The sequence below is a fragment of the Centruroides vittatus genome, unplaced genomic scaffold (genome assembly GCF_030686945.1).
Source record: "Centruroides vittatus isolate TY-2023 unplaced genomic scaffold, ASM3068694v2 contig_2604, whole genome shotgun sequence".
Classification (NCBI taxonomy): Eukaryota; Metazoa; Arthropoda; class Arachnida; order Scorpiones; family Buthidae; genus Centruroides; species Centruroides vittatus.
The window spans coordinates 315,138-340,424 of NW_027121655.1; the positions used below are offsets into that span (position 1 = coordinate 315,138).

The 25,287-nt window shown below is 29.9% G+C and overlaps 1 protein-coding gene across 3 annotated transcripts in view; it reads right to left on the bottom strand.

Annotated features, from left to right (window-relative positions):
* LOC136971569 (ephrin type-A receptor 4-A-like) overlaps positions 1 to 5,354 on the bottom strand; it is an 86,450-nt gene extending 81,096 nt beyond the window's left edge. For 2 of the 3 annotated variants that reach the window (XM_067266035.1, XM_067266034.1), the window contains exon 1: positions 5,286 to 5,354. The gene's annotated coding sequence lies outside the window, so the exon portion shown is untranslated. The remainder of the gene's footprint in view (positions 1 to 5,285) is intronic. The other variant, XM_067266033.1, reaches the window with a different exon arrangement.
* Positions 5,355 to 25,287: the final 19,933 nt, after the last annotated feature.

Sequence of the window (25,287 nt, forward strand, 5' to 3'; positions counted from 1 at the left end):
ATAACCATGTCTAAACAGTAAATTTATGACCTAGTTAATTTTTATAACGATTAAGTTGACATTCTAGGAATGCCAACTAATTTAAAATTTCTCATCGATCCACCAGATTCTTCATAAACATCGTCCAAAATTACTTTATTAACTGTACTAACAAGTCCATCGGTATCTAATAAAGTCTGGAGATTTTAAAATTCCATTTTTTAACCTTTAAATATTTAATTTGGCATTTTATTTTACGCCAATACAACGGCGATAAACACATAATCCCGCTATGAATGAAGCAAAAAAAGACGTGTATCTCGCACTTAAAATATTAATAACGTTTCTATGTATATCACGAGAAGCTATAATCACTTACGCAATGCAATTTTAACAGTCACTTTCCCTACTTAAACGTATTTTCCCCATCACGCTAATATTGATTGATACTAAAGTCTTACTACAATACTCTTTACGTTATTAATTTTCGATATTTTAGTAGTTATCGAGTGAATTACTCGGATGATATTGCAAAGCGTTAATCTACAATGAATAATTCCTTAATAGTTTAGCAAATTTGTATATTTTATATACGACTATTTAATATAGATTAATATAACCGGGGATGATTAATTACACCCTAGTTATAGTAACACCGGTTAATTTTCTTGGTAAAATTACCGATCGATGTTAGAGTTATTATTTAAATTAGCACGTAAAGAGCATCCGGTAAATAGTATAATTAAGGAAAAACCCGTATGAATCAGAGGAATTCTCTTGTGGCATTTAAATCCAGATCAAATGTATTCTAGATTCTAGAATATTTGAAAGCGACGACAAAAGAAAAAAAACCGTTATATGTCGTTTTCTGTAAGCGAAAAGCCAACGTTATTGGTCATTAAAAATATGGTAAGCACTCGTAAATGGCAACAAAAATGTTAGGGAATGGATAAATTTCGATAGAATTTGATTTTTTTTTCGTGGAATTTCTAAAAACGTGTCGGTTTTTTAATCAGAAAAATCGATAAAACAGGTCCAGGGTACTTAAAGAGAGAAGCGAAATTGGTAGGTAGACCCATTATCATTAAGAAGACAAAAATGGGAAAAAGTCAAGCTATTACCCGTAGTTAATATTGTTAATAGACGATAGTCTATAATTGTAAAAAAAAAGAACAAGTTCAATAAATAAGACATTTTTGGCTATGGTTGTATTATTTGACAATAGATCTGTAATAAGACGGCCTCTTTTGTTTCTCTATTGAATTCCATAGTTGAAAAACAGTTTTAAAACCCATTACCTTGGGTGAAACAGCGTCCATTTGCAATTAACTGGTGGTAACTATAAATTACTGACAGAGAAGATTGCAACGTTGTTGTACTTTCCACCGAACCGTGGGCTGTCTGACAGTAAATGGGGAAACATCTACAACAGTCTGTTGTTTGACTGGTTTCTCTTTGCCGAGGTAGTCACCTGATCAAATAAAAGCGAAACTATACACTCATATATCATTGGGGAGCCAATGTAAGCTGACAAGTAGCAGAAATTCGCCGAAAACCTTCTTTTTGCATTTTCGGTAATGTTGGCCTTTTAGGCTTAAACTGTTTGGTGGAGAAGAAAGGGCATTTAAAGAACTGTTGACTTATCCCATCAGCTGCCTTAAAAATCTTTACTTTATGCAACTAAGTTGTTTGTTAAGCTGTCGGGCGTGTCGAGCCTCTATACGTATATATTCAAAAGGTGTTTTTGTCAAAATACCTGCACATGCCTTCGCCTTTCTGTAATTAAAAAGATAAAAAAAATAAAGAAAAAGTCGGATTTTCCAGAAGCCGCGAATAATTTCAATTATTTCTATTGTCGACTCGGCGGATTTTCTCTCTCTCTCTCTCGCTCTTTTTTCTAACACGTGATTTTTCAATTAGTTACGCCTGCGGGAGGAATTGTTATTCAGGAAACGAAACAAAACAGAATTTAGAGAAGGAGCGTGCGACCATCACTCGACGTAATTGGGAACAGCACGCGTTCCGTCCCGGATAATTCGCTTTATTCGAACTTAAGTGAAAAATCTAGCCGTATTACAAATCACCTTAGCGAAACAAACAGGAAAAAATGAAACTAACGAAGGAGAATGAAGTTATCTCCGCCAGTCAGGAATTTGATGTTAAGGAGACTGGATGGGGAATCCAGCGGCGACCAAATTAGCCCCTAATCTCGAAGCAGCTTTGGACTCTCACGAAAATGCGTGCCATTAGATGACATTGCGTGATTCGTGACATCACGCGGTGAACTCTGACCAACGTAATTATGTGCCGAAATCTGAAACGGGGCACACCTAACAACACTACATTAAGTAAAGCAAACAAACAAGACGAGGGACGGAATTGGGGATTGTACCCAATGATTATCGCATACTTACTGGTCGATCCGAGAAATGGTGGGTGGAAAATAGCCCCATATTAGGAAGTCAAAAGATAGAGACGATCAAGCTCACTTGGCTGCTATTTAAAGTCCTTAATATTCAAACTGTGGTTCATACTCCCACTTCATTGTTAGACATGCTCTTGTCTCCTCCCCCGTCTTAGTTCATAATAGTTTGCACAGAAATGAATGAAAATTTCGCTTTCTTTCTTAAATTGAAAGCTACCGGTTACCGTTTTGACCATTTATTATATGCACTTTTATTTATTTTTTATTTTTATTTATGTTTTTCCTCCACTGCCGTCTAAACAATAAACGTCTTTCAAATATCAAAAATATCTTACCGACACGATCCTTAGATCTGCTTGATTAAATATTCTTACTTTAAAAAAAGAAAAAGAAAAAAAAATCCAGCGTGGAAATTAAAATAAAAACAGCATGATAAAGGGCCAAGAGACATATCTTTTTGCAGGACTTGTTTATCCTGTAAATAAATAATACGCATTTGCGGGAGGAAAGATAAAAGTTTTGTTTCGCCTGCTAAAATACCTGACAAGCTGTATCTATTCCTTGTACTGGATGGTCCAAGAGAGAGAGAGAGAGAGAGAGAAGCCAACGACTGATAAATGGGTACATTAGAAGAGAAGGCTTAACTACAACACAAAAATTCTTACTTCGGATCATGGCAGAGGGATGGCCAGAAGGAAATCCTAATTCTCCTGATTTAGGAGCTACTGGAGGAGTCTGATAAAAGGAGTGTACTTCCGATTCGCCGCTCTTCCAGATTAATTTTAAATGCGATACCGGCAAAGCTTTATAATTGTCTATATCTAGCATAAAATCCATTTTAAATTCCTTTAAATGTAATTATTTTCTAGACCAAACTTTCTATTCCAGAAATTTAATTAAATTTATTATCATTATCATCATTAAAGTAAACACGTTCAAATTTATTACATCATTTAAAACTAGAAAAATCTTGCTCTTCTTTATTTTGTTTTAAATAAAATAAAATTCATTCATTTATTATTATTATATTTTTTTTTTTTAAATAATTTTCTCAAAAATTGAAATAAATATTTGGAGAGATTTTATTCTTTATTTTTTATTTTTCGAGTGCAATCATCTCGCCTTTACTTCCCCATTATCGACTAAATTTGCATTTTCCGTTCAAGAAAGTGATAAAAGATGTAAGAATTACCTTTGTTACCTGACAAACACGCCGAACTGATGTTTAATTAGTTTCGTTTTACGAAACTTCATTCGCAAAAATAGTTTTTGATTTGTTTATTCCAAGCCAAGTTATATATATTTTTGCTTATGCCGATGCGATTAGCTCTGCTAGAGAATTGAACAAAAATATTTCGACCATATATTTTTCCTTTCTAATAAGATCTTTGTACGATCATTTCTGTTAGACTTACGTTTCTAATGTACTCGTTATCGTATCAAATCAGCCTACAGGCAAACTAAACATGGCGGAAAGCAATATCTATCTTATTAATTAATGCATCTCTTACGGAGACAAATATAAAAATCCCTCCCCCCTTTTTCTTTTTTTTTAAACCCCCGTTTACTGATGTAAATGCGGATAAATTATTTATCAACTTTTACATTATCTTTCGGGCAATCTTTAAAACGTTAAAAAAAATACGCCGCTAAAGGTGGAATGTGGTTAATGCTTTAAGGAAAAAAGATAGTATATTGTTGATATTTTTATAATTATTATAAAGAATATTGTATCGATCGCCGTGATAAAAATCAGTATCAGCCACTTCATATTCAGAAAACTAAGTTTGAGAAGAAGAGAATCATAAAGGTTGGCCAATTTGGAGAGGAGCCATACAATACCAGCATAGATCACTTGTTAAAATACGATCGTGCCAACTATCTTAAGGGGATCATTACTTTGGGTCAGACCGTGTCTTTTTTCCAAATTCCAAGACCAAATATATGTCATTTGTATAGGAAACATTGAGTACCTGTGTTGCTTGCCTATCGTATATCTTCCCGATAAGACTCGCCGTTTGTCGACAACTTTGTCCTTTTTGTCTCGAAGATCTTTATCTACCACTTTCCCAGCGAAATTGTCCTCCAAATAGCGAAAAACAAAGCTACTACTCGTAAGAAAGAAAGAGAGAGAGAGAGAGAGAAGAGGAAAACAATGTAAATCGTTTTATTTTAAATATGAAACTCGAAGTTATGCACCCCGACGAATCGTCAAAATTTATAAAGCGGGGAAGACGGATTATCGGATACAACTTTTCACTAAAAATTAATGATTGTATAGACGTTTTCTGTTAGTGGAACGTGCACAAAATTTGAAAACGTCTAAGGAATTTTTTCTTTTTTATTTTTTTAAATAACAATCATTTAGAGTGCATTCGTAGGATTTTTGTCTAGTGTTTCTCGGAATTTGTTTTTTATTATTTTACCATCGGGTGTTTAATTTATAATAGAATATATGTATTATTAATTATACCATCGGTAGATAAAATAATATAATGCTTATTATAAAAATAATTTTAAAAAATATATATATGTATTTAAATCGAAATTTAAAAAATGAAACGTATTTTGCATTTGCTTACGAACGCCATCTGTGGGCGGTTTTCGACAATAAAACTACTTAGAGTAGAATTTTTATTTATAAATGTAACAAAAATAAAAATATAAAAAGAAAAAAAATGGAGAAAAACTATATAAAGGATAAGAGAATATTTTGAATCGAAAGAAATGCAATTAGACGATTGGAGTTATAAGCGTAATGCGTAAAATTCCTTAAATAAAAGCTAATTATATATAAATTAGCCTGCACGTTGGGAAAATGCAGTTTTAAATGACGATTAGTTAAAGGGAAGGCAAGATAGTATTGTTAAAAGAATCTTACTTGAGCCTCCTACGGCTGATAAGGATCAGGGAATTATCCTACGATTATCATTGCTGCGGCGGTATGTATGCCCGTACGTTATTCTGAATCCAGGTGGATATCGGGTCACGTGGACTGGATGGGCGTGATGCGATTGGACGAAAGACAATAAAGCCACTGTCGAAAGTAACGAACGGGCTAAATTATACTTAATTGTTAGCCAGCACGATGTATCTATACATTTTTCACTAATTGCAGTCAAAAGTCGCTTGACGTTATCACAGACATTGTTCACGAAAAACACCTGCCAAGCCTAATTATAATAGCCGAGAGTAGATAGTTGCATATACGAGTGGAAAAATTGCAATGGAAGTAGGGGGTGTCAAGACATAATGGATTAGAAGAATGTGCCAACGATGGGTCAGAGATGTTGAACCAGCAGGGGTGTGATTGTTGACCATCCGAGTGTGACAACGGACAGCAGATATTAGACCATCCATCTGGGGAGCAACTGTAGTTGACAAATAACTGAGACAAAGATATTGCTAGCGAGATGGTACATACACTCGTGATTTGTTACAGGTGCTTGGCAGGAGAAAGTATTGCTGCATCCCCGGTTGATTTTAATCGAGGGAATTTGGAGCGTATCCTGCCATCAGGAGTATTATTGACGGAGTTTTGTCTTTTCTATACAAAGATCTGCATCCCGTCTTCTATTCTCCTATCGATAACAATTTATCCGTTGGGATTATTCCACTGCTAAGATTACCTCGAATGATCCAGAATTACAATACTTATTATTTGGCAGGCATTAATTGCTTCTGTTGTAGTGTGTTACTCCAGGATTATTCTTGTTTCCCGTCTTAGACTTATATCACCTATCCTACTGTTCCTTTTATTAATAAGGCGAATTAAGCTCCTAGTAAGGATTATATTATAACAACTTTTAATATCCTATACGGATTAATATCTGCAAGAGCGATTTAATGTTTTAATTTTATTAATTATATAAGAATAAACCAGGTGTATATTATAGCGGGCTACTGTAAATTACCAGAGACTGTCAAATTTACTGCAATGCGAACCAGTGGTCCAGAAGTCTATGGGTCGCTGGTTATGGGGCAAGTAACACAAACACAGTCAGCCCGACCGTTCAAGAACCAGTTAAAGCTTAATGGTTGGACAGTCTCGAAGCTTGACTGTACGCTCAGTGCTTCGGGAATATTGCTTTACCTACTGGACCGTACATGTTTCTTCATTGGTATTCTTCGGTACCTTTCTCACAGCAGGTGAACTGAATGCCGGGACAAAGGAATCTCTTTTTAGGATACGCGTGTGGGTTATAAAGTTTGAAATCCTTTGAGTATAACATAAGGGCGATGATTCGTAAACGGATATTACTCACATTCTCTGATAACGATAACTGTTGCTTTTTTCCCCTATCTTCTTTCGCTTTTTTCTTTACTAATTTACTATCTTATACCTTAACTACCTTATTAAGTACCCGTTAAAGTGGTATAAACAGCCGTTAAATTATTGTAATTTTAAACTTATCAGTTATGTACCCGCACGGATAATGATAAGTTTAAAGGTGTATTGACTATTTTAGAATGCCGACAGGGCGTGAGGATGTTTAAGAAAATAATGATAAAGGAAGGAAAAAATAAAATTATATTTTCGGGGACGGAATATTATATGATTTTTATACAAGGTAGGCCTGTATTTTTCATTCTTTTTACTAGCAAACAAGTTTTACAGCAGTTGGAAAATGATCGTATTTAATCCGCTTCTGCTGTGAAGAGATACAACCTTATTTGGAACTGAAAAAGCATTGGATTGCCTCCGCTTCGGGCCATAAAATCACTTTCCAGTCATCTCTTTATTTAAACGGAAAACTCCACTTTAAGGTTTGGATCTCTCTCAGGTACGGCACTGACAGATGGGGAGGAAAATACTCCTCAAAAAGATTTCTGTTGCTTATTCACTTTCTATCGGTTTATATCTTCATCTACTTTTACTCAACCGTCTAGAAACACACTTAAAAATACTAAAAATTGAATGCCTGCTTAATCGATGATGTTACGATTTTTATATCGTCGATCATCTTGATACATTAAACGTCTCGACTTTGTTATTAATTGATTTAAACTTAGCTTTACTTTGTTATCATTCTACACATTAATAATGCATCAAAGATTACTGGCAATAAATTAAAAGTATTCTGTAATTAAGAAACACGATCATTATTGAAAAATTAAGTAATTTAGCGTAAATGGAACGATAAAAAAATAATAAAATAATAAAAATTAGCTCTCCAATGCCCGAACAATCGTGTAATTGTCGAACAATATCAAAAATGAACCGTTGTCTCCGAATAATTAACAACTGTCATTACAAAACTTAAACGTCTAATGTTTAAGCTGAATGAAATAAACTAATCTGCGTAATAATTGCTTTTAATAGAGCATATAAATTGTAATTATTGATGATTTTCATCGCAATGAAGATGGAGAAATTAGTTAATTACACTCGATACAATAATAACGTTCTTTAATAAATTAAAACAATTTAAAATACCGTTATTAATAATCTGCAATTTTAATTAAATTAACAATATAATATTGTATAATAGTCTGTAAGCAAAGATATAAATTATATAAAATTAAATGGTAAAATCTTTAACGTAATCAACGTTTTAATGAACGACGAGATGCTCCATTAACGTGAAAATTCTTTAAAGATTTTAACGCATTCAATTTTAAAATAACGAGTTATTATACCTTATAAAATTCTTTAAAAAACCAGTATAATTTTGTTTTATTCTTATAAGTTTTAAGGAAAATGTTTCAATGCCATTCGAGTAAATCTCCTAAGGGGTTGATACATGATTAATGTTATTAGACTATTAACAATGTTATGCATGCTATGCACATTAACATTAATAAGGAAGTTATTATCCCTACAGGAATCTCTTTCCTGAGAAATAATTATTCTTACAGTCCTTATCGTTTGCTCACGCTCTGTATCATTGTGTCTACGGGTAGATAATTTAATTTTATGAATAAGGGGTTTAGGGAATTAGCGGTACATTTGAATTATCAGAAAAATCATTTTCTTAAGTTATAAAACACGATAATATCCGAATGTTTATATAATGATAATATACAGTGAGCTCTTCATTAATTTCTCTCCCCTCTTCTGATATGAGAGTTTTATAAGAAAGAAAACTCTACTCGGGAAAAATATATGTATATATATATATATGTTTTATTTTGTAAAGTATTTCCATTTAGAAACTCGAACTCTCTTTTACGTCAAATTGATGTGAATATTTTAATATTCGCTTGGAATAAAATATTTCCTAAACTTTCAAAATTTATGGCTATGTGAAAGCATCCCCGGTGCAGTCGATGCCATTAAGATCTTGGATATAGTTTGTTTATTTCTTCAGTTCGTATTAAATAGGCTTTTATATGGGTCATCTCATCCCTAGAACCAAGGTGGAAAATCATGAGGTATAAAGCGAAATTTCTCGACCACAGAATTTTATGATCCAATAGGAAACCGTTTGAAAAACTCACTTTTGATGATGCTTGGAAGAATCAAGATAAAAATCCATTAAGTAGACGAAATTTCACGTCGAGTTAACAACATTCACGAAACTAAAGATTGAAGTCGAACGATCTTTAAGATGTAGATTCGAGTATTATGAATTCCGATGCTATTATTGTAACCATTATGTTTACCGGGATGTTAAAGCATGCGTTATTCTAAAGAAAATCATTTACTTCCCTTTAAAAATACCATTTGATTTCGTTTAAAGTTTTAATTATAAATATATAAAGTCTGTAACGTTTTTATTGATTTTTTAATGTCTCTACTTCTATTTATTTCGCGTAAAATTAGATTATTATGTTATTTATTTATTTAATATAAATAAAACAAGATGTATATTAATAATAATAATAAAAAAATACTTTACTTATGTACTTTAGCCTATTCATAAAACATTTATTAAGGAAATTTCTCAAATGTAAACCCAATTAAATTGGACATGTTTATAAATTTTACACAAATGAAAAATGATCTTCTTCCACGGAATTCACAGAAAGAAAAGGAAAAAAAAATTCATCTTTTTTCTTTATTTTACACTTTCAGAATTCCTCTTTTTTTTAAAAAAATTTATTTTTATTACTTTTAAAGGCAACGGTCTGAAAAGTTCATTATCTCATTATAAATATAATGTAAAAGAAAAGAAGTTTTTAGACATAAATTATACATGTACGGGCTATTAAAAGAATAATAATAATTAAAACAATATATTTCATTCTCATTATCTATTAAAGATTTATATTATAACAATAGACCAATTATTTATTAATTACAGACACTCGGTCAATGAGAAACACGTTGAACTGAACAGACACGTAATTCATTAACATGTTTATATACAGAAAATTTATTAACATAATTAATGATAAATGTTTATATATTGAAATGATGTTTAATTTGTACAGTCGAAATTCTAAAGACGGCCATTTTTTTTATTTTTTAAACAAAAATGCATAGGAAATAACTTCCTAACAACGGACATTTTTACGTTCTCTTCAGTGGCCGTTCTTTAGAGGTTTGACCGTATCACGCTATACGTTAGTTTCTATTAAAAATCAATATTTAATATATAATTTTTACATATTGGTTACTTTAGCTGAGGCCTTTCTTAAGCTTAGTAAGCCAAAGAGTTAATGCGACCGTGATTATAAGGTCTTATAAATCTCCGAAAGACATAAAAATATACGAGTAAGAACTAATAAAGCAAATAGAAATAGTTTTCGTCATTTTTATCACGTTTTTTCTATAGAAGATTCAACCTCGAGGACCACCACGCCAGGCCGTGGTTTCCTCTATGTGCATATATAGTGGAATATATTCTAAATTTTTATAGGTGATTTGAATAGATTTTTGTATATATCTTTACATATAAAATCGATTTGAGTATAGCAGAAAAAAAACACTCCATTCTTGTAAATTTTTTAATATTAATCTTTGAAGAAAAAGGATAAAAAAAAATAAATAAAATAGAATTTTTAGTAAACTCTAACATTGATTAAATTGAATAAATTTTATTTTCCGAAGGAAATAAATTCGTTAGTAACGAATTTTGCGAATCAAAACTTTTCCTTTATTAAGACATTAAATTGATTATCAAACAAAAAATATCGAATTAAAATATTCCAAGAAATAAAAGACACACAAAGAAAGTTAAGTAAGCATAAATTATTCTTAATAAGCAGAAACGGAACTAATCTACTCCATATGCATTGAAAATCGAGCTGAATACGTGATGACGTGAACTGTGAATAAAATTCACGAAAATTACCAATACTTTGAACCAAAAAAAAAAAAAAAAAAATTTCATTGAATCGAAATTTATACTTAACCAAATTACAAATGTTTCTTACAAATTTAAAGGAACGAGATTTTATCAAATTTATTTTTCTTTCCCTTGATATTTTTCCTATTTTGTGGCAACTTGTACTTTATAAATCATTTACTTTCTTTTGTTACAATGCCAATTTTCTTTATCGTATCCTGTCAGATATTTTTTCAACGTAATTGTATTCTTTTTTTTTACATAAATATTTTCAAATAAGCGCATAAATCAACCGGGGTATTACAATTTCTTATTACGGTTCAAGTTCTTAGAATAAAGCAACATAAAGTTACATATCTTTCATAAATAAGTATCATAAAACTTAAGCATTAACTGAAGAGATTTGTAGAAGGATAAATATAAAAAGATAAGAATATATATATATATATATATAAAAATACAACCAAGGATAATTGTGTTATTGTATTTTTTTTCTTCTTCTTCTTCTCTGACCTTAATTAGGAAGGAGCAGTCAGAGGTTGAAATCTGATGTCGGAAATCCATTTTGGATTTTTATATGTTAAACGAGAATACCGTTATAAATCAGAATTTACACAGTGTCAGTTTCCAGGTGCGAAACACAACACGACACCATAAAACTCTGAGTTATTGTCAGAGAGACAAGTCGTAAATATGAGACTTATATTTCCTATTCGGTTCGGGGTTACGTCTACTAGCGAGTCATTTATAAAAGAAAAATCCAGTGGAAAAAACGGAGGCTGGAAAATACGAATGCATACAATTATGCCAATCACATATTCAATACTTCTGATCATCCAATCACTTTACCAAACAAAGACCAGAAAAGCGAAACATTGAGTTGATCTTTCCAATTTATCTTTTCTTTTCTTGTCATTCGGCCGAACAACGGTTCGTTAGTTGGAACTACCGCTTTAATTTGATATCTCTAACAATCGATATACTGTATACTATCGCAACTTTTGATATCTGAAGTCAGAGAAGATTTATGTGAACAGAAACGTATAGAATGATTTAAATAAACTATAATTAGAATTCTAAAAATATTTGCCAGACGTACGCTAGAATATTTTACTTTATTTATTCTCTGTTTACCTTTGTAAGCTCGGCGTATTTATTTTGTTTTTTTTTTTAAAAGTAACAATTATTTTTACCATCCCGTAGGAAAAATTTGATTCGGAATCGATCATTTGACGCATGATTCTTAAACTAATCATAGGGTGATCTCGGAAGAGATTTATAAAAATAAAAAATGGTTCCATTTATAAAATCATTAGAGGGGGAACCGAGATGCTTCGATTAAAGTACTCAATTAGTTTTCCCGAATAGGATAAAAAAGAAAGCAAACTGCCATCATAAATGATCTGTTTGTATCCCTGTTTTGGAGCAGATTGCGGCAGTAAATGATCTGTAACAAAATAAATAGTATTTTGCATGTTCTATAAGTGTCAGAAAATTAATCGTCTGTAACATCATACTTATCTATTTTCTTCCAGTGATGGATATTCTTCTCTCCCTTGCATGGAATCGTTCCAATAATAGATAGGATGATTTTGAAGTTTTGTAAAGATCTGCAATACATCCGGTAGTCGAAATATTTTTGTGTGATTTGTGTCAGGCAAGAACCGACAGACTATCTGACAGGTTTGAAGATTTACAAAGACTGTGATGTAATTGGAGTCAATGAATAGCTACAAGCAGCCTCAGTTTTCTTCGACTTAATTGCTGGTAATCTGAAGCAGATGGTAAGTTGTGCAGTTCATGTTACTTTTCCCCCTACCACTAAAGATAAACATCTTTCTCCATTCCTTATAATCTCTGTTTCCTTAAGCATTTAATAGAACGGAAATTCACGCTTATATTTGTGTTATCCTACTGGAAATTTACAACTATCTACTTGATGTACAATGTTAAGAATTGTCAAACTTGTATATTTGTTGGTATAATCAAATCTCTCTAGTGGCTTCTAAACGATGTTTCTACAATCTTATCAGTTTAAGTTCCGTAATAAAGAACAATCGCCAAATAAAAAACGGCCGCACATCTGCTCTAATGTAGGAAAAAAAAAAAAAGTTAACAGCGCTTCAGTATAAAGAAGTTTCGAGGTAATTATAAAAGCATCAGTCCCTTATGTAACTGTTTAACACGAACGTGCCTATACATAATATATGTATGTAATTTAAAGAAGGATATATCGGATGTTCTATTAGAAAAGTTGCAAATAAACAGAACAGAATGTCTCACATCTGATATACGCAAATCCCTTTATGTTATGCACATTTACAACTCTGCAGTTCAATTCTACAAATTAATGTACCGTTGAAACTACGTGCTTCGGGACATAAATAAATCCACGTCATTTGCATATCAAACTTAACCAGATATCGTAAATCTTTCTCGAATGGACGAACTAAGTTTTAAGACGAACACACTCTTAGCAAATGATGTTTATTTTGTCCAATGGAAAATTATTTAATTACATACGTAACAGGGGATCATCCTTAAATTTTAACCTACCTTTTATCAATTTCTAAAGTTTAAATAAATTAAAATTAATTAAAGACGATGCCAAAAGGCTCCAATGATTTTTCGACAGAGTCATCGATTAAAACGATTGAATGTTTCCCATTTAAAGAATACCCATTAATATAATTATTATTAGGAGGACATAAAATTTATGGCGCATTCGAGGAAGGGCATTACGGTATGCCTAATTCTATTAATGCCATGTAAACAATTCATCTTCTTATATATTCTGCTTCAGCTTTACCGATTAATTAACTAGAAGCTGGTTCCGATTATATATCACGGTGACCATTAGGAAGCGACTCTCCATTCCTGTTTGGATCATTCTCAGATCAAACCACGTCATTGGTTCGCACAGGCGAAAATGCCCGATGTCCATCTGAACAGACAGTTTGGCAAATTACGTGTCATCTGTCCGAATATTGCCACTCGGATTGTTGCCAGAAATTATTAATTTCCACGTTACAACCGGATTTAAATCCGCAGTTATCCAAAAGGGTACGCGACGTAAAAAACCGTTCATCATCATCTCCATGAAGATCGGTCGAAAACACGCTTAATTTCCTCGAAAATAACATCATTTTTCTATGCTTTAAGATAAAATCTCCACCTATATTCTTCTAAATATTAAGATAAAATTTAATTATTATCATTATTATAATTATTAACTGTATTTACAATCCTTGACTGATGCTGATTGTAATTCAGATTATGCAAAATTATAATGGAAAAAATAAGCATTTATCTTTTAAATTTTAATCTTTAAAATAATCTACAAAATTAAGTTTATATCACAGGAAAAAATATAAAAAAACTGAAAAATCTTTATAATAAACGTTCATTCTTTACATATTTTTTAAATTTTTCTTTATTAATATAAATTAAATTACCTTTTTTTCCCCATATTTTTATACCTTTTACTTATTTACACTTTTATTAATTGTGATTAACATCAATCATAAAGGATTTTTGCACGATTTTCTGCGTTATTTTATTCCTTCGGAAGGATGTAAATTATATTTACTCCGATCCAGAAATATTAATTACAATTAAAATCAATGGCAATTTATTTTTAATCAATTTAAGAATTGATTAAAGTCGAAAAATAAATTAAATTCTTCTTCTTAATCTTGAAAAACTGTTGAAAGTATTTTATTATTTATTTTCATTTTCAAAAATTATATTTTAAAGAATGTCTTCGGACAAATCGTTATTTATATCGAGGATTTGTAGAGCGTTGTTAAATTAATGGGGATTAAAAATGAAAATAAAATAAAAAAAATAGAAAAGCATTTTTATATTTAACTTTTGATTAATTTCGACAAGTTGAATTTAATAAATAAACGAAGGAAACTTTGTCAAATTAAATGCATTGGCGTTAATCAAATTACTTAATTGCATCAAAAATATTTAAATTTCTGCTTTAATATAAATAAAAGAAATTTATTTTCCTATAAATTAATAATAGTTAATGATATTTTTTTATATATCTTCATTAATTTAAAGTCGGATAATCTTAATTGTATCAAAAATTCCAACACGTAATTTTATTTACAGCAAATTAGTTTTGTTCTTTTCTTCGCCTTTTACGCCCGAATTACGCTCGAATAAATACAAGAAAAATGAATATTTTTAGCGATAAATTAGTCGAAAATAAATAAAATTTTAATATACGAAACGGTGTAAAATTAAAACACGCTTTCATTTTGTATAAATGTGTTAAGAAAATGGTAGTAAAGTAACGTTTTTAAAGGAAGAAAATTCTTGGATGGTTGTTTTATTACGCTTTAAAGGATAAAATTAACAATTAAATCTTTTGATAATTATTTAAATAACGAAAAAAGCCGTAATGTAGAGTCATAAAGCGGAAAATTTTCCCTTTGTTTTTTCGGTTAATGCGTAAATAAAGATAGAGAGGTTGATAAGACAAAACAATATGTCATTTTTGCATGATTGGGACAAGCGAGTCATTACTGATAAGCTCATTTCCTACATCACTCTCGTTTCAATCTAACTCGCTTCCTACATAAACCTCATTTATATATACCTCACTTCCTATATCAGCATGACATCCATTCACCATACTTTCTATAGCAATACTAATTTACCTTATTTCCTGTATTACTTTTATTCTTTACAAATGAAACAAACCATCCTCATTTTTAATCGATTCCAATCTTTCCTTGTTTTATACTTATTTACGTTTAAGATATAAAAATTCAAAATTGATATAAACGCCAAACTAATGATTATGCAGGAATTTTTATTCTGTATTTTCCTTATCATTTTTACATTATTTCATTGACTATTTTTTCTTATAACTTTCAATATGGTTCTAGTTTCTATCGATTCATTCTAACTCTTTCATTTAACACGCCATTTTTTTGGGGGAGGGGGGAGAGGGGGTTATTATTTTTATCGGAATTCCTCGTGTGAAAGCATTATTATCAATTTTGAATATTTTTGGAAGAATTTTATGCTTCGGCATTAATTTTATCTAACTAATATATGTATATATATGTATGTATGTAGGGTCTATATCGTTTCGCGTGTTTTTTTTCTTTCTTCTTCTTCTTCCTCTCAGAATCAATATCGTAACGTAATTATCTTGAATGTATTTTTAGAATTGAGTTCGTATACAACTATTTACATCATTGCAACTTCCTATCTGTAACATCTGAAAGTCATTTCTTGCTGCTAAGATGATTTTAATGCAGTCGCTAGTCGTTTTTATCTAATATCAATTTTTTCCTACTCACTCCCTTATCGGTTATGATTGCTATCCAACCTAATTTCTATATCAACGTTTTGATTATGTCGTGTTTTTACTTTTATTCTGCTTCAAAATTAAATATAGATTTTTAAATCTCTAGCGTTTCGTTATTTTTTTCCACCCCTTTTATTATTACTTTCTTTATCGTCACCATTTAAGACTCGCTTATTTCCATTCCAGGATCGTTTTTGAACGAAATTTGTCATTCGATCGGGTTCATTTTACACGCGAATTTAACGTGTAGAGTAATTATTATCAATTTTACAATGTTTAATTCGTTTATTTACGTATTCCACGTGGAAGAGAATAGCCACCCCCTCGATATAACGCTTTACTTTGTACACACTGTTCAGCGCTTTATTTACTTGTACACGAATTTATCTCGATATTTTTTTCTAAGAATAATCAAAAAAATAAATAAATAAATCTGGAGATTCTTACAGTTTTTTCCCCCTAAATCAAATTCTTTTAGAGAAGAAGAATCAGATATATCTATACATTTGTAGATGATATCTGATTCCATATCTTGATAACAAGTAGGATAAAGTTTGGCAATATTCAGAATATATATATATATATTTCTTTTTCAGTTGTATGCAAATTGAAATATTTTTTATCAGCATTTATATATATATATAGAATGGTTACTTTAATATTTCCTGAATGCGATTTTATTTATATATTAAAATAAATAAATAATAAATTGAAGAATTTAAATAAGAAATTCCATAAAATGAAAATGATTTTATATATATATATATTTTTTATCTCTTTCGAAAAATATTAGAAAAAAATGTATATAAAAATTCCAGTCGAACCTCTTAACGACGGACACTGACGGAAGCGTTAAAAAAATGGCCGTTTTGGGGGTAATTTTTCTACAGAAATAAAAGGTTTTTAAGAAATGTCCGCTGTTTAGAGGTTCCTAGAAATTTTATGAGATTTTATAAATAAGTTGAAGTATAATCATTTGATCGCTAATTATGTAAAATACAATAATAGATAAGGTTAATAAATGAGTAGAAAAGATAATAAATGTTAGAAAATAATTTTATATTTTTTAATTCACGCTTGATATTCCGAAACGAAAAGTTAATTAGAAAATTTAATTAGATTATCCAATGAAAATGGAAATGTCAGAAAGAATAATCAAACAGATGTTCTTCTGAAACAATGCATTAAATGAATAATTGCAGTTTTGAAAATATTTCTTGGCGAAATTATCTACTTTATAAGAAAGAAAGTATTCTAAGAATTAACGATAACTCTGCAAAATTCTTACGAATTTATGTTAAACAATTTATAAGAATTATTTTTAAGGATAAAACATTTATAAAAATGTCCTCGTCTGTTAATTAAGGAAGGATATTATTAAAATAATAATAATATCCTTCCTTAATCCTAATTTCTCTTATGAAAGGAATACAAAGACAATTCCAGGGTTTATGGTGTCAGATTTAAAGATTCACACCCTCAACCAGGAGACATAAATAAAGTTATATATGCTTTCTGTGGTCTTTAATCCTGCTACCAGTGTAGAATCTCGGAATAGTCCCGATATCTCTGTAAAAATATAGATATAAGAAGACTTATATTCATTATAATAATAACAATAATACTGACATTTTATAAAATATAATTTTTGCGTTGAGTCATTTAAAGTTTTATGGATAAACTACCATACGGTTTGCAATAATGAATCCCGAATTATATTGTTTAAATTACTCTTCTTGTTCCAATTCTGTTATTTATTAATCTGTCTGTCTGTTTTTTATATTATCCTATGGGCAAAAAGGATAATTGCTTGGAGTCCCCACCAATAGGGCCAATGTTTTATAGACTTATTACTGTATTAAGAATAAACCTTCCGGAGGTCGTGTTAAAAAACGAACCACTTCTAGACCCTTTTACATAGTTACTCGCAAGGATCCCGCAGAAAATAATATAGGCTACTACGAAACCCCACCCCGATTTATGCCCCTTGGCACTTGATAAACACGTGATAAACATAACAATGGTAGCCTAAAATAACCAGACTGTTAATATGGTTTTCATTCTAATTATTGGTCCTTATTATTGATTTATTCGATTTAACAATGACGTTTCTCAAATTGCTTGATCAGAGTAAACTTTTAATTTATTACCCAATTAAAGAACAGTAAACAAACGAGTGAACAGTCATTTTATGTGTCAGTGGACACTAATTAACGAAGAAATTTGAAAAAGATGATGATTCAAACAGCTTTAAATCTTGAAATAAACGGTTTGAATTGCGATTGAGTGGCTGTAGACTGATTTCAGTGCATTAGAAATGTTCCATCAACCATTCTCAGATGGATAAGCTTTTAAAAAAACGTTTGGACGGAAATTGCCGTTGTTTTTATATTCGAATTTATGTTTGCTTGCACTAAACCACACAACGTATTGATGTTTCTGATGGTTGATCGGGGACAACGGCTATCCGATTCTCTTAAAAATAAAATATTATTTCCGTTCTTCTTGATTGATGGATGAGGACATTCGGAAATCGTTTTCGGTATTTTTGTACTGTTCTCTTGAGCTTTTTTCACATTCTCTATAACTGACCATCGTTTCAAACAATATACCATTATCTATGCCATATATTAGTAGATAATATAACTCTACAGTTATATATTTTTCACATTTATAAGAAATTTTCGATGGAATATGGCTGATAATTTTACATATGATGCCATATACGTCAAGATGAATCATCGCACGTGTCTAAATTCCGAAACTGCTTACAATTTATCACAATTAATGTTTAAATAGTGGAAAAGTATAAGTTTCCAATCATTTTTCTAGTCTAGATTGGCATATTTGATAACAGCAATACCATTATTTCTTTCTACATCTATGGTAATTAACTTTACAAATCTCAAATTAACAAAAGAATTTTTTTTCCTACGAAGGAGAAATGTTAAATTAAACGTGTATTATTTAAATTTTATAAATTAATTAATTATAAAATCATTTTAATCGATTCAAGATCCTAATCTTTGTAAACTCTATACGCCTACTATAGGATTAAGAATTGAAAAATTACAACCGATTTATGGTAATTTATTCCATTAAAGCATACTAATTTTATTGTTATAATTAGGTTAAAATTTTAATATTAAAACAATAACGCGATAAATTCAGTAATTAGTACCGAAACTCATCACTAAGGCACTTTTGGCGCTGTAAGCGATAAACATTTGTATTTAAACGATCTTCTATTCAACTAAGAAGAACACGAATTGACTTGCATTTCACATAAGTTCTTAATTAAAAACAATAATGAGGTGTTATTAAAGACAACTCTTGTATTGATTATTTCCGCCAAATCATGCACTGACTTGCGTTTTCCACATACGTTATTAATTTAAAAAAAAAAAAAGAACGTGATCGGCCACTTCCGGTTTTACGTCTCCTTGTATGACGTGTTTCAAATCTTCTATTCTGATTTACTATTATTATATTTCTCCCTTCTAAGTATGACGCCATTCAAATACTCGCTTCTAATTGGACGTCGTTATACTGGAAATTGTTAGGTTGAGATATTACTACTTTGGAGACACCCTAGACTTAAATATGTCTTTAGAAGGCGTTAGTTAAATGGGATATTTTAATTATATTAATATACAATGCTCAATATACGAGATAGTTTAATGCACAATGCTCAATATACGGGATAGTTTAATGCACAATGCTCAATATACAGGATAGTTTAACGCACAATGCTCAATATACGGGATAGTTTAATGCACAATGCTCAATATACGAGATAGTTTAATGCACAATGCTCAATATACGGGATAGTTTAATGCACAATGCTCAATATACGGGATAGTTTAATGCACAATGCTCAATATACGGGATAGTTTAATGCACAATGCTCAATATACGGGATAGTTTAATGCACAATGCTCAATATACGGGATAGTTTAATGCACAATGCTCAATATACTGGATAGTTTAATGCACAATGCTCAATATACGGGATAGTTTAATGCACAATGCTCAATATACAGGATAGTTTAATGCATAATGCTCAATATACTTTTAGGCCATGAATAATTATTATAAAATAACGTTGAATGTGTTCATATAAATGACGTGAGAGTAACCGAATAATTTTTTTATCATAATCTGATACTGAATTGTCATAGTATTTTCATTATCTTATCTTCAAGCGTATCTAATTTACAGGATAATTGTTTTCATTATAATTAAATATCATAAATTTTGTATCATTGTTTGTACTGCTTACATAATAAATACGTATAATTAGAATATAAACTCAATTCAATGTAAAGAAATTGTTATAGAAATGTACTCTGTAGTTTTAGAATTTTAATAAAAAAAAAAAAAATTAAAAAAATCCAGCAAAGAGTTGCTTAACTTTCCCTGCAACATTTGAAATTTTGGTGGCGCCATCTGTTATGATATTTTATTTTAAAACCTTTTTTATATTTTAATTATTATAAAATGGCAAAAAAAGCTTAATTTTTAGGATAGGAGTTGGTTTTACACGAAATTGTAAATGCTAATGAGTAAAATCGTCATTAAGTCCGACTCTATTCGAGATATGACACGCGACCCCCTTTTTCTCCCCACTCCCTCGACCTTTAATTCCCAAATTTTAATAGAATCAATGCCCCTAATAAACAAATTTCTCTGCAAAATTTCAGACATTTTCGACAAAAAGCACAGGAGTTATTAAGCTTCAAAGGGGGCGAACAAAATCGTGCCCCCAACACAAAACATCGTTACATACAGAAGAAACCCCGAATATTTTTGAATTTCTAGACGTTTGACGGTCCCCCGAGCCCAAAAATGTAAAAATCTTAGGGGAGATCACTTTTCCTCTGTTTATTAAAATAATTTCTGATATAATCTGGATACAGATTAAAAATCCTTATCTTTCTCTTTTTTCCCCCCTCTCTCTCTACCCAATTACAAGGGGGGAAAAACAATTTAGAAAAAAAATTAAATTTATAGGAAAGTTCTAACAATCAGGTTTTTCCAATATTTGCTCGAATTATTGAAATCAAAATTGGCTTTAATAAATGACATTGAATTCTAGCAACGGTCAAATAGAATTTAAAGAATTCAATATTTTCGATTAAATTCGCAATAAATCCATTTTGACCTATAATTTTCTTTATCCCAACCCTAAATTTAGTTTAAATTAAACTTTACACTTTAAAAATTCTTTAAAAAATTTAAGATTATTTATCATCTTTTTAAAAAAATCCTCGTATTTAAAACAGAAATTGAAAAGATATTTAATATAAGAATTATATTATTCTGAAACAATGTAAAATTCACAAGAAATATGTTCTGAGATATTCATATAATCCCTTTTATCACTATATTATATTTATTAAGAGGAAAGGATGTAATCAATTATTCAAAATGGCGTACTCTAAGGATGCCAATCTAAAAAGTTCACGAATGAAGTGAAATTAAGCGTATGACAAAGTACCATTTATTTATAAACAAACAAAATTTATTACAATTCGAGTAGACTTTCTAGTTTAAATTTATTCCTAAAGTTTCTGGGGGATCCAACACTGCATCACCTCCGTAATAATGCTACAGATTATTCAATTCTTAATATCACTAAACAATAGCCAATATTCCTCAATAAATATAAGTTTATTCTAAAGAAAATATGAAATTTTATTAATAAAATATTACATAATATTCCTTCAAAGATAAATTTCTATTTTTAAGAAAATTTTTATTGAAATATTAAACTTTATTAAGGTCGATTGAATTTTTTTTAAATAAGTTTCCAACGTCTATAAATGATTAATTAAAAAAATAATCTATATTTTCTAATGATCACTGATTAATCTACTCTAATTACAAGATAATTATGGAAAATTTAAAAAAAATTATTTTATTGATTAATCAATTTGATTAATGACCATTCAAGCGTTAAAAGAATTATTCCTTCTAGACTTTTAATAATCTATATATTTCTTCTAGACAATTTATTTAACGTTATATATATATATATATAAAATTGAATTTTGATGCAAAATTTCCCGAAAAATAAATAGAATTTGTTAAATTTATTATAGAATAAACATGAATTTTTCCACTTGAAACTACAATACAGGCGTACATAAATTAAAATTTTAAATATTTAAAACCCTAAAATAATTTAATATAAGCTCATCATTAATAATAAATTGTAAAATAAAGTTATGTGCTTCAAGTTTATTTATTATTTTTTAAAATATTTTAAAGAAAATAAAAATAGAAACACGAGTAGAAAGTTACTTAACTTTTAAATTAAACTATAAATCAAGTGAATGGTTTCTATATTTATAGACTTTTCTAAATAATTTATGATTTTAATATAAAATATTTACCAAAAACAATGCATTCTTATGTATAAAATTGTAAGCATCGATGTATAATTAAGTATAAATTACTTATTAACGTTAAAGTTTAACATTAATGCACGAATAATTCCCATTAAAAACAAAGGAAATAAAGAAACGAAGACGGTAAAATACATTAGATGACAGGTACAACCGAATTAAATGAAAATATGAATTGTTTCTAATTATAATTAATTGTTCATATATATATTCATTAGAAAATAGGGTAATTTATGTATATTTATTACACGAAAATCTTTGGCATTTTATAAGATTTTGGATTGATTTTCTAACCGGAAGATGCTATGATTAACTAGAAAACAAACTGTACGTGAGATACGATAAGAGACAAACATCCTGTATTGTGATAAATATGAGAGAAACAAATGCGGTCTATCAGACATTCCGTGCACTATCTGTGGCAGTTTAAATTGTTACATATTGTATTTTGAATCTCAATAAATGCATTGAACAAGTAATTTGATCTTTTCTTTTCAAAATCTATTATATTCTTCCTGTCTGAATTACACTATACTCCTCTCTGGGTTAAATCTATTATGTTCTTCCTGTCTGAGTTATATATATGAATTATGAGTTATTTAATTATTAATTTTCTAATGTTTCTAATTATTATGTAGTACCCAATAAGATTTAGAAGATTCTATAAATAGAATTAAAATCGAAGGATTTTATGGTAAATTTTTTATCATTTCAGTATGATCTCATTATAATATAATGTATATTTTTATAGAATTATGTTAAACAATAAGAAAATGCCCTACATTTATGACGTATTTATAAGGAATTTCAATTATCTTTCTCTGTTTAGCGTAAAATATAATTACAAGTTATTGTGATCCACTTTTTCAGATTATTTTAATCGTTAAAATTAACTATTTTTTTTCTCGAGAATATGTTCTAAATACCTATTTTTTGTAATTATATTTTGAATTTTCGTAGGTTTTAATATAATACGAAAGAGTTATTATTCTTATAGAAGCACTCAAATGATAAAAATAACCTTTTAAATATAGTTTAATACAAACTTCGACCCTCGTACAGAGCCAATGAATATTTGAAAATGGATCATCTCCATAAATATTAAACAGAGAACCCTTCGGTATCTGTGAATTACTAAATATGTGATTTTGCATTGCAAACGATGGTGTCATCGCCGTCACGTGACTTTCAAATTCAAACTTACGTGTAGTCCTCAACACTAGGTAGTGTTGAGGTCTACACGTAACAATGAAAGATTAAAAGCTTTATTAAGAAGTAAAAAAAAAGGATACGAAAGATCATTTATTTATTTCTAGGGATAAATCTTAAAGATGCTGAGCATCCTCCTTTTCATCTTCTTTATCGTGATTATGAAGTGCATATAATGACATTTTAAGTATTTCTAATTGAGTGCATTAAAGCTGTGCTAACCGATTATTAAGTTCATTACACCAAATCATATGAAGTAATTTCAATATAGGCTAATTACATTTGTAACCATTACTTAATACAACAGTTACCAAGTATGCAATAAAAACTCTTTGTATTCAAAAGTCGCCCGCATTTACATAATTATAATGCTCTACTTTATCCCGCGAGAGACAGATTATCAATGTAATGAATTTAGAGTAAAAAATAAATAAAAAATAAAAAGAGAGAAAGAAAAACTTGAGATCGATTGATGTGCTTAAAGATAAGGTAACGGTAGCAGCAGTGAAAGTAACTTGATTTTAAAATAAGTTGGAAAAATTAACCTATGTAGAATATGTTACGCTAATAAAAGTATATTTAACATAAATATTTTGCTCTAAATTTCATTTAATAATAGAATTTTGTAAGGTGTAGGCTGATAATGAGTTTAAAGTATAGTGGTTATTTGAATTATAGGACTGGATAGGAGACGAGGAACCCCAAAATTGAACACACAGGACATTAGTGATGGACCTTTATTGGTCCTTCTACTCGAGGATATAGAAGACATTGTTGGGGACAAGAGGGCTTTTATTAATCACTCTATTTGAGAACACATGGGACATTGGTTAGGATATAGATGAATCTTTATTGATCCTTCTAATTAGCCGGACACAGAACCAGCCCAAAATTTAGATTTTTTAAATTAAAAATGAGTGATAGAAATTAAATATTTTTTAATAAGTGATGAAAAATTCTACGTTTGTTTGTTTTATTCGGATATTTTTTATGGTTTTTGGATGGAGTGGAGGCCCTATATTATAATTCTTCAGACTGCCATCTATGGAATAGTGAATGCTATATAACGAGTGAACAATAATAGTGTAATTTATATACCGTATATAAAATAGAACGTCTGTCTGCCCGTCAATCCTCTATTTACTTCTAGGTTTGGTAGAATACGGCAACGCAACACATGTGCCTCACGGGAGGACTTTCTATGGGAAATTGGTCCTGTTTAGGTATTATACACGTGAAAAACTCTACGTGTCCAACTCGTCGGTAGGCTTGAACCCGCGACCTACTACCAGTGTTCAGTGGTTTTATCCATTAGTGGCACCTCTACACTTCTAAACCCTTCGACCGATCTGTACCAAATTTGTCATACTTACTCTCTAGGACCCTGCGGAAAACGTAAGCTACCATAAAACCTCTACACCCCATCCCTTCTCGTAACACTTCGTGATAAACATAACAATGGTCGGCTAAAATAACCAAACTTTCAACATGGTTTGGTTATTTTAGTAAAAATCAGGTAATTAATAAGTAATTTTTAATCCTTAAATATAGTCCTTTAAATATTTTCCTTAAGGATACGTTCGTCAAAGGATACATGAATAAATTTATACGTAAACAAGTAAACTTAAATGCTGCATTACTAAATTAAAAGTATATTTTATGATTATTTTTTAATAAATTAAAATTATTCATTAAAAA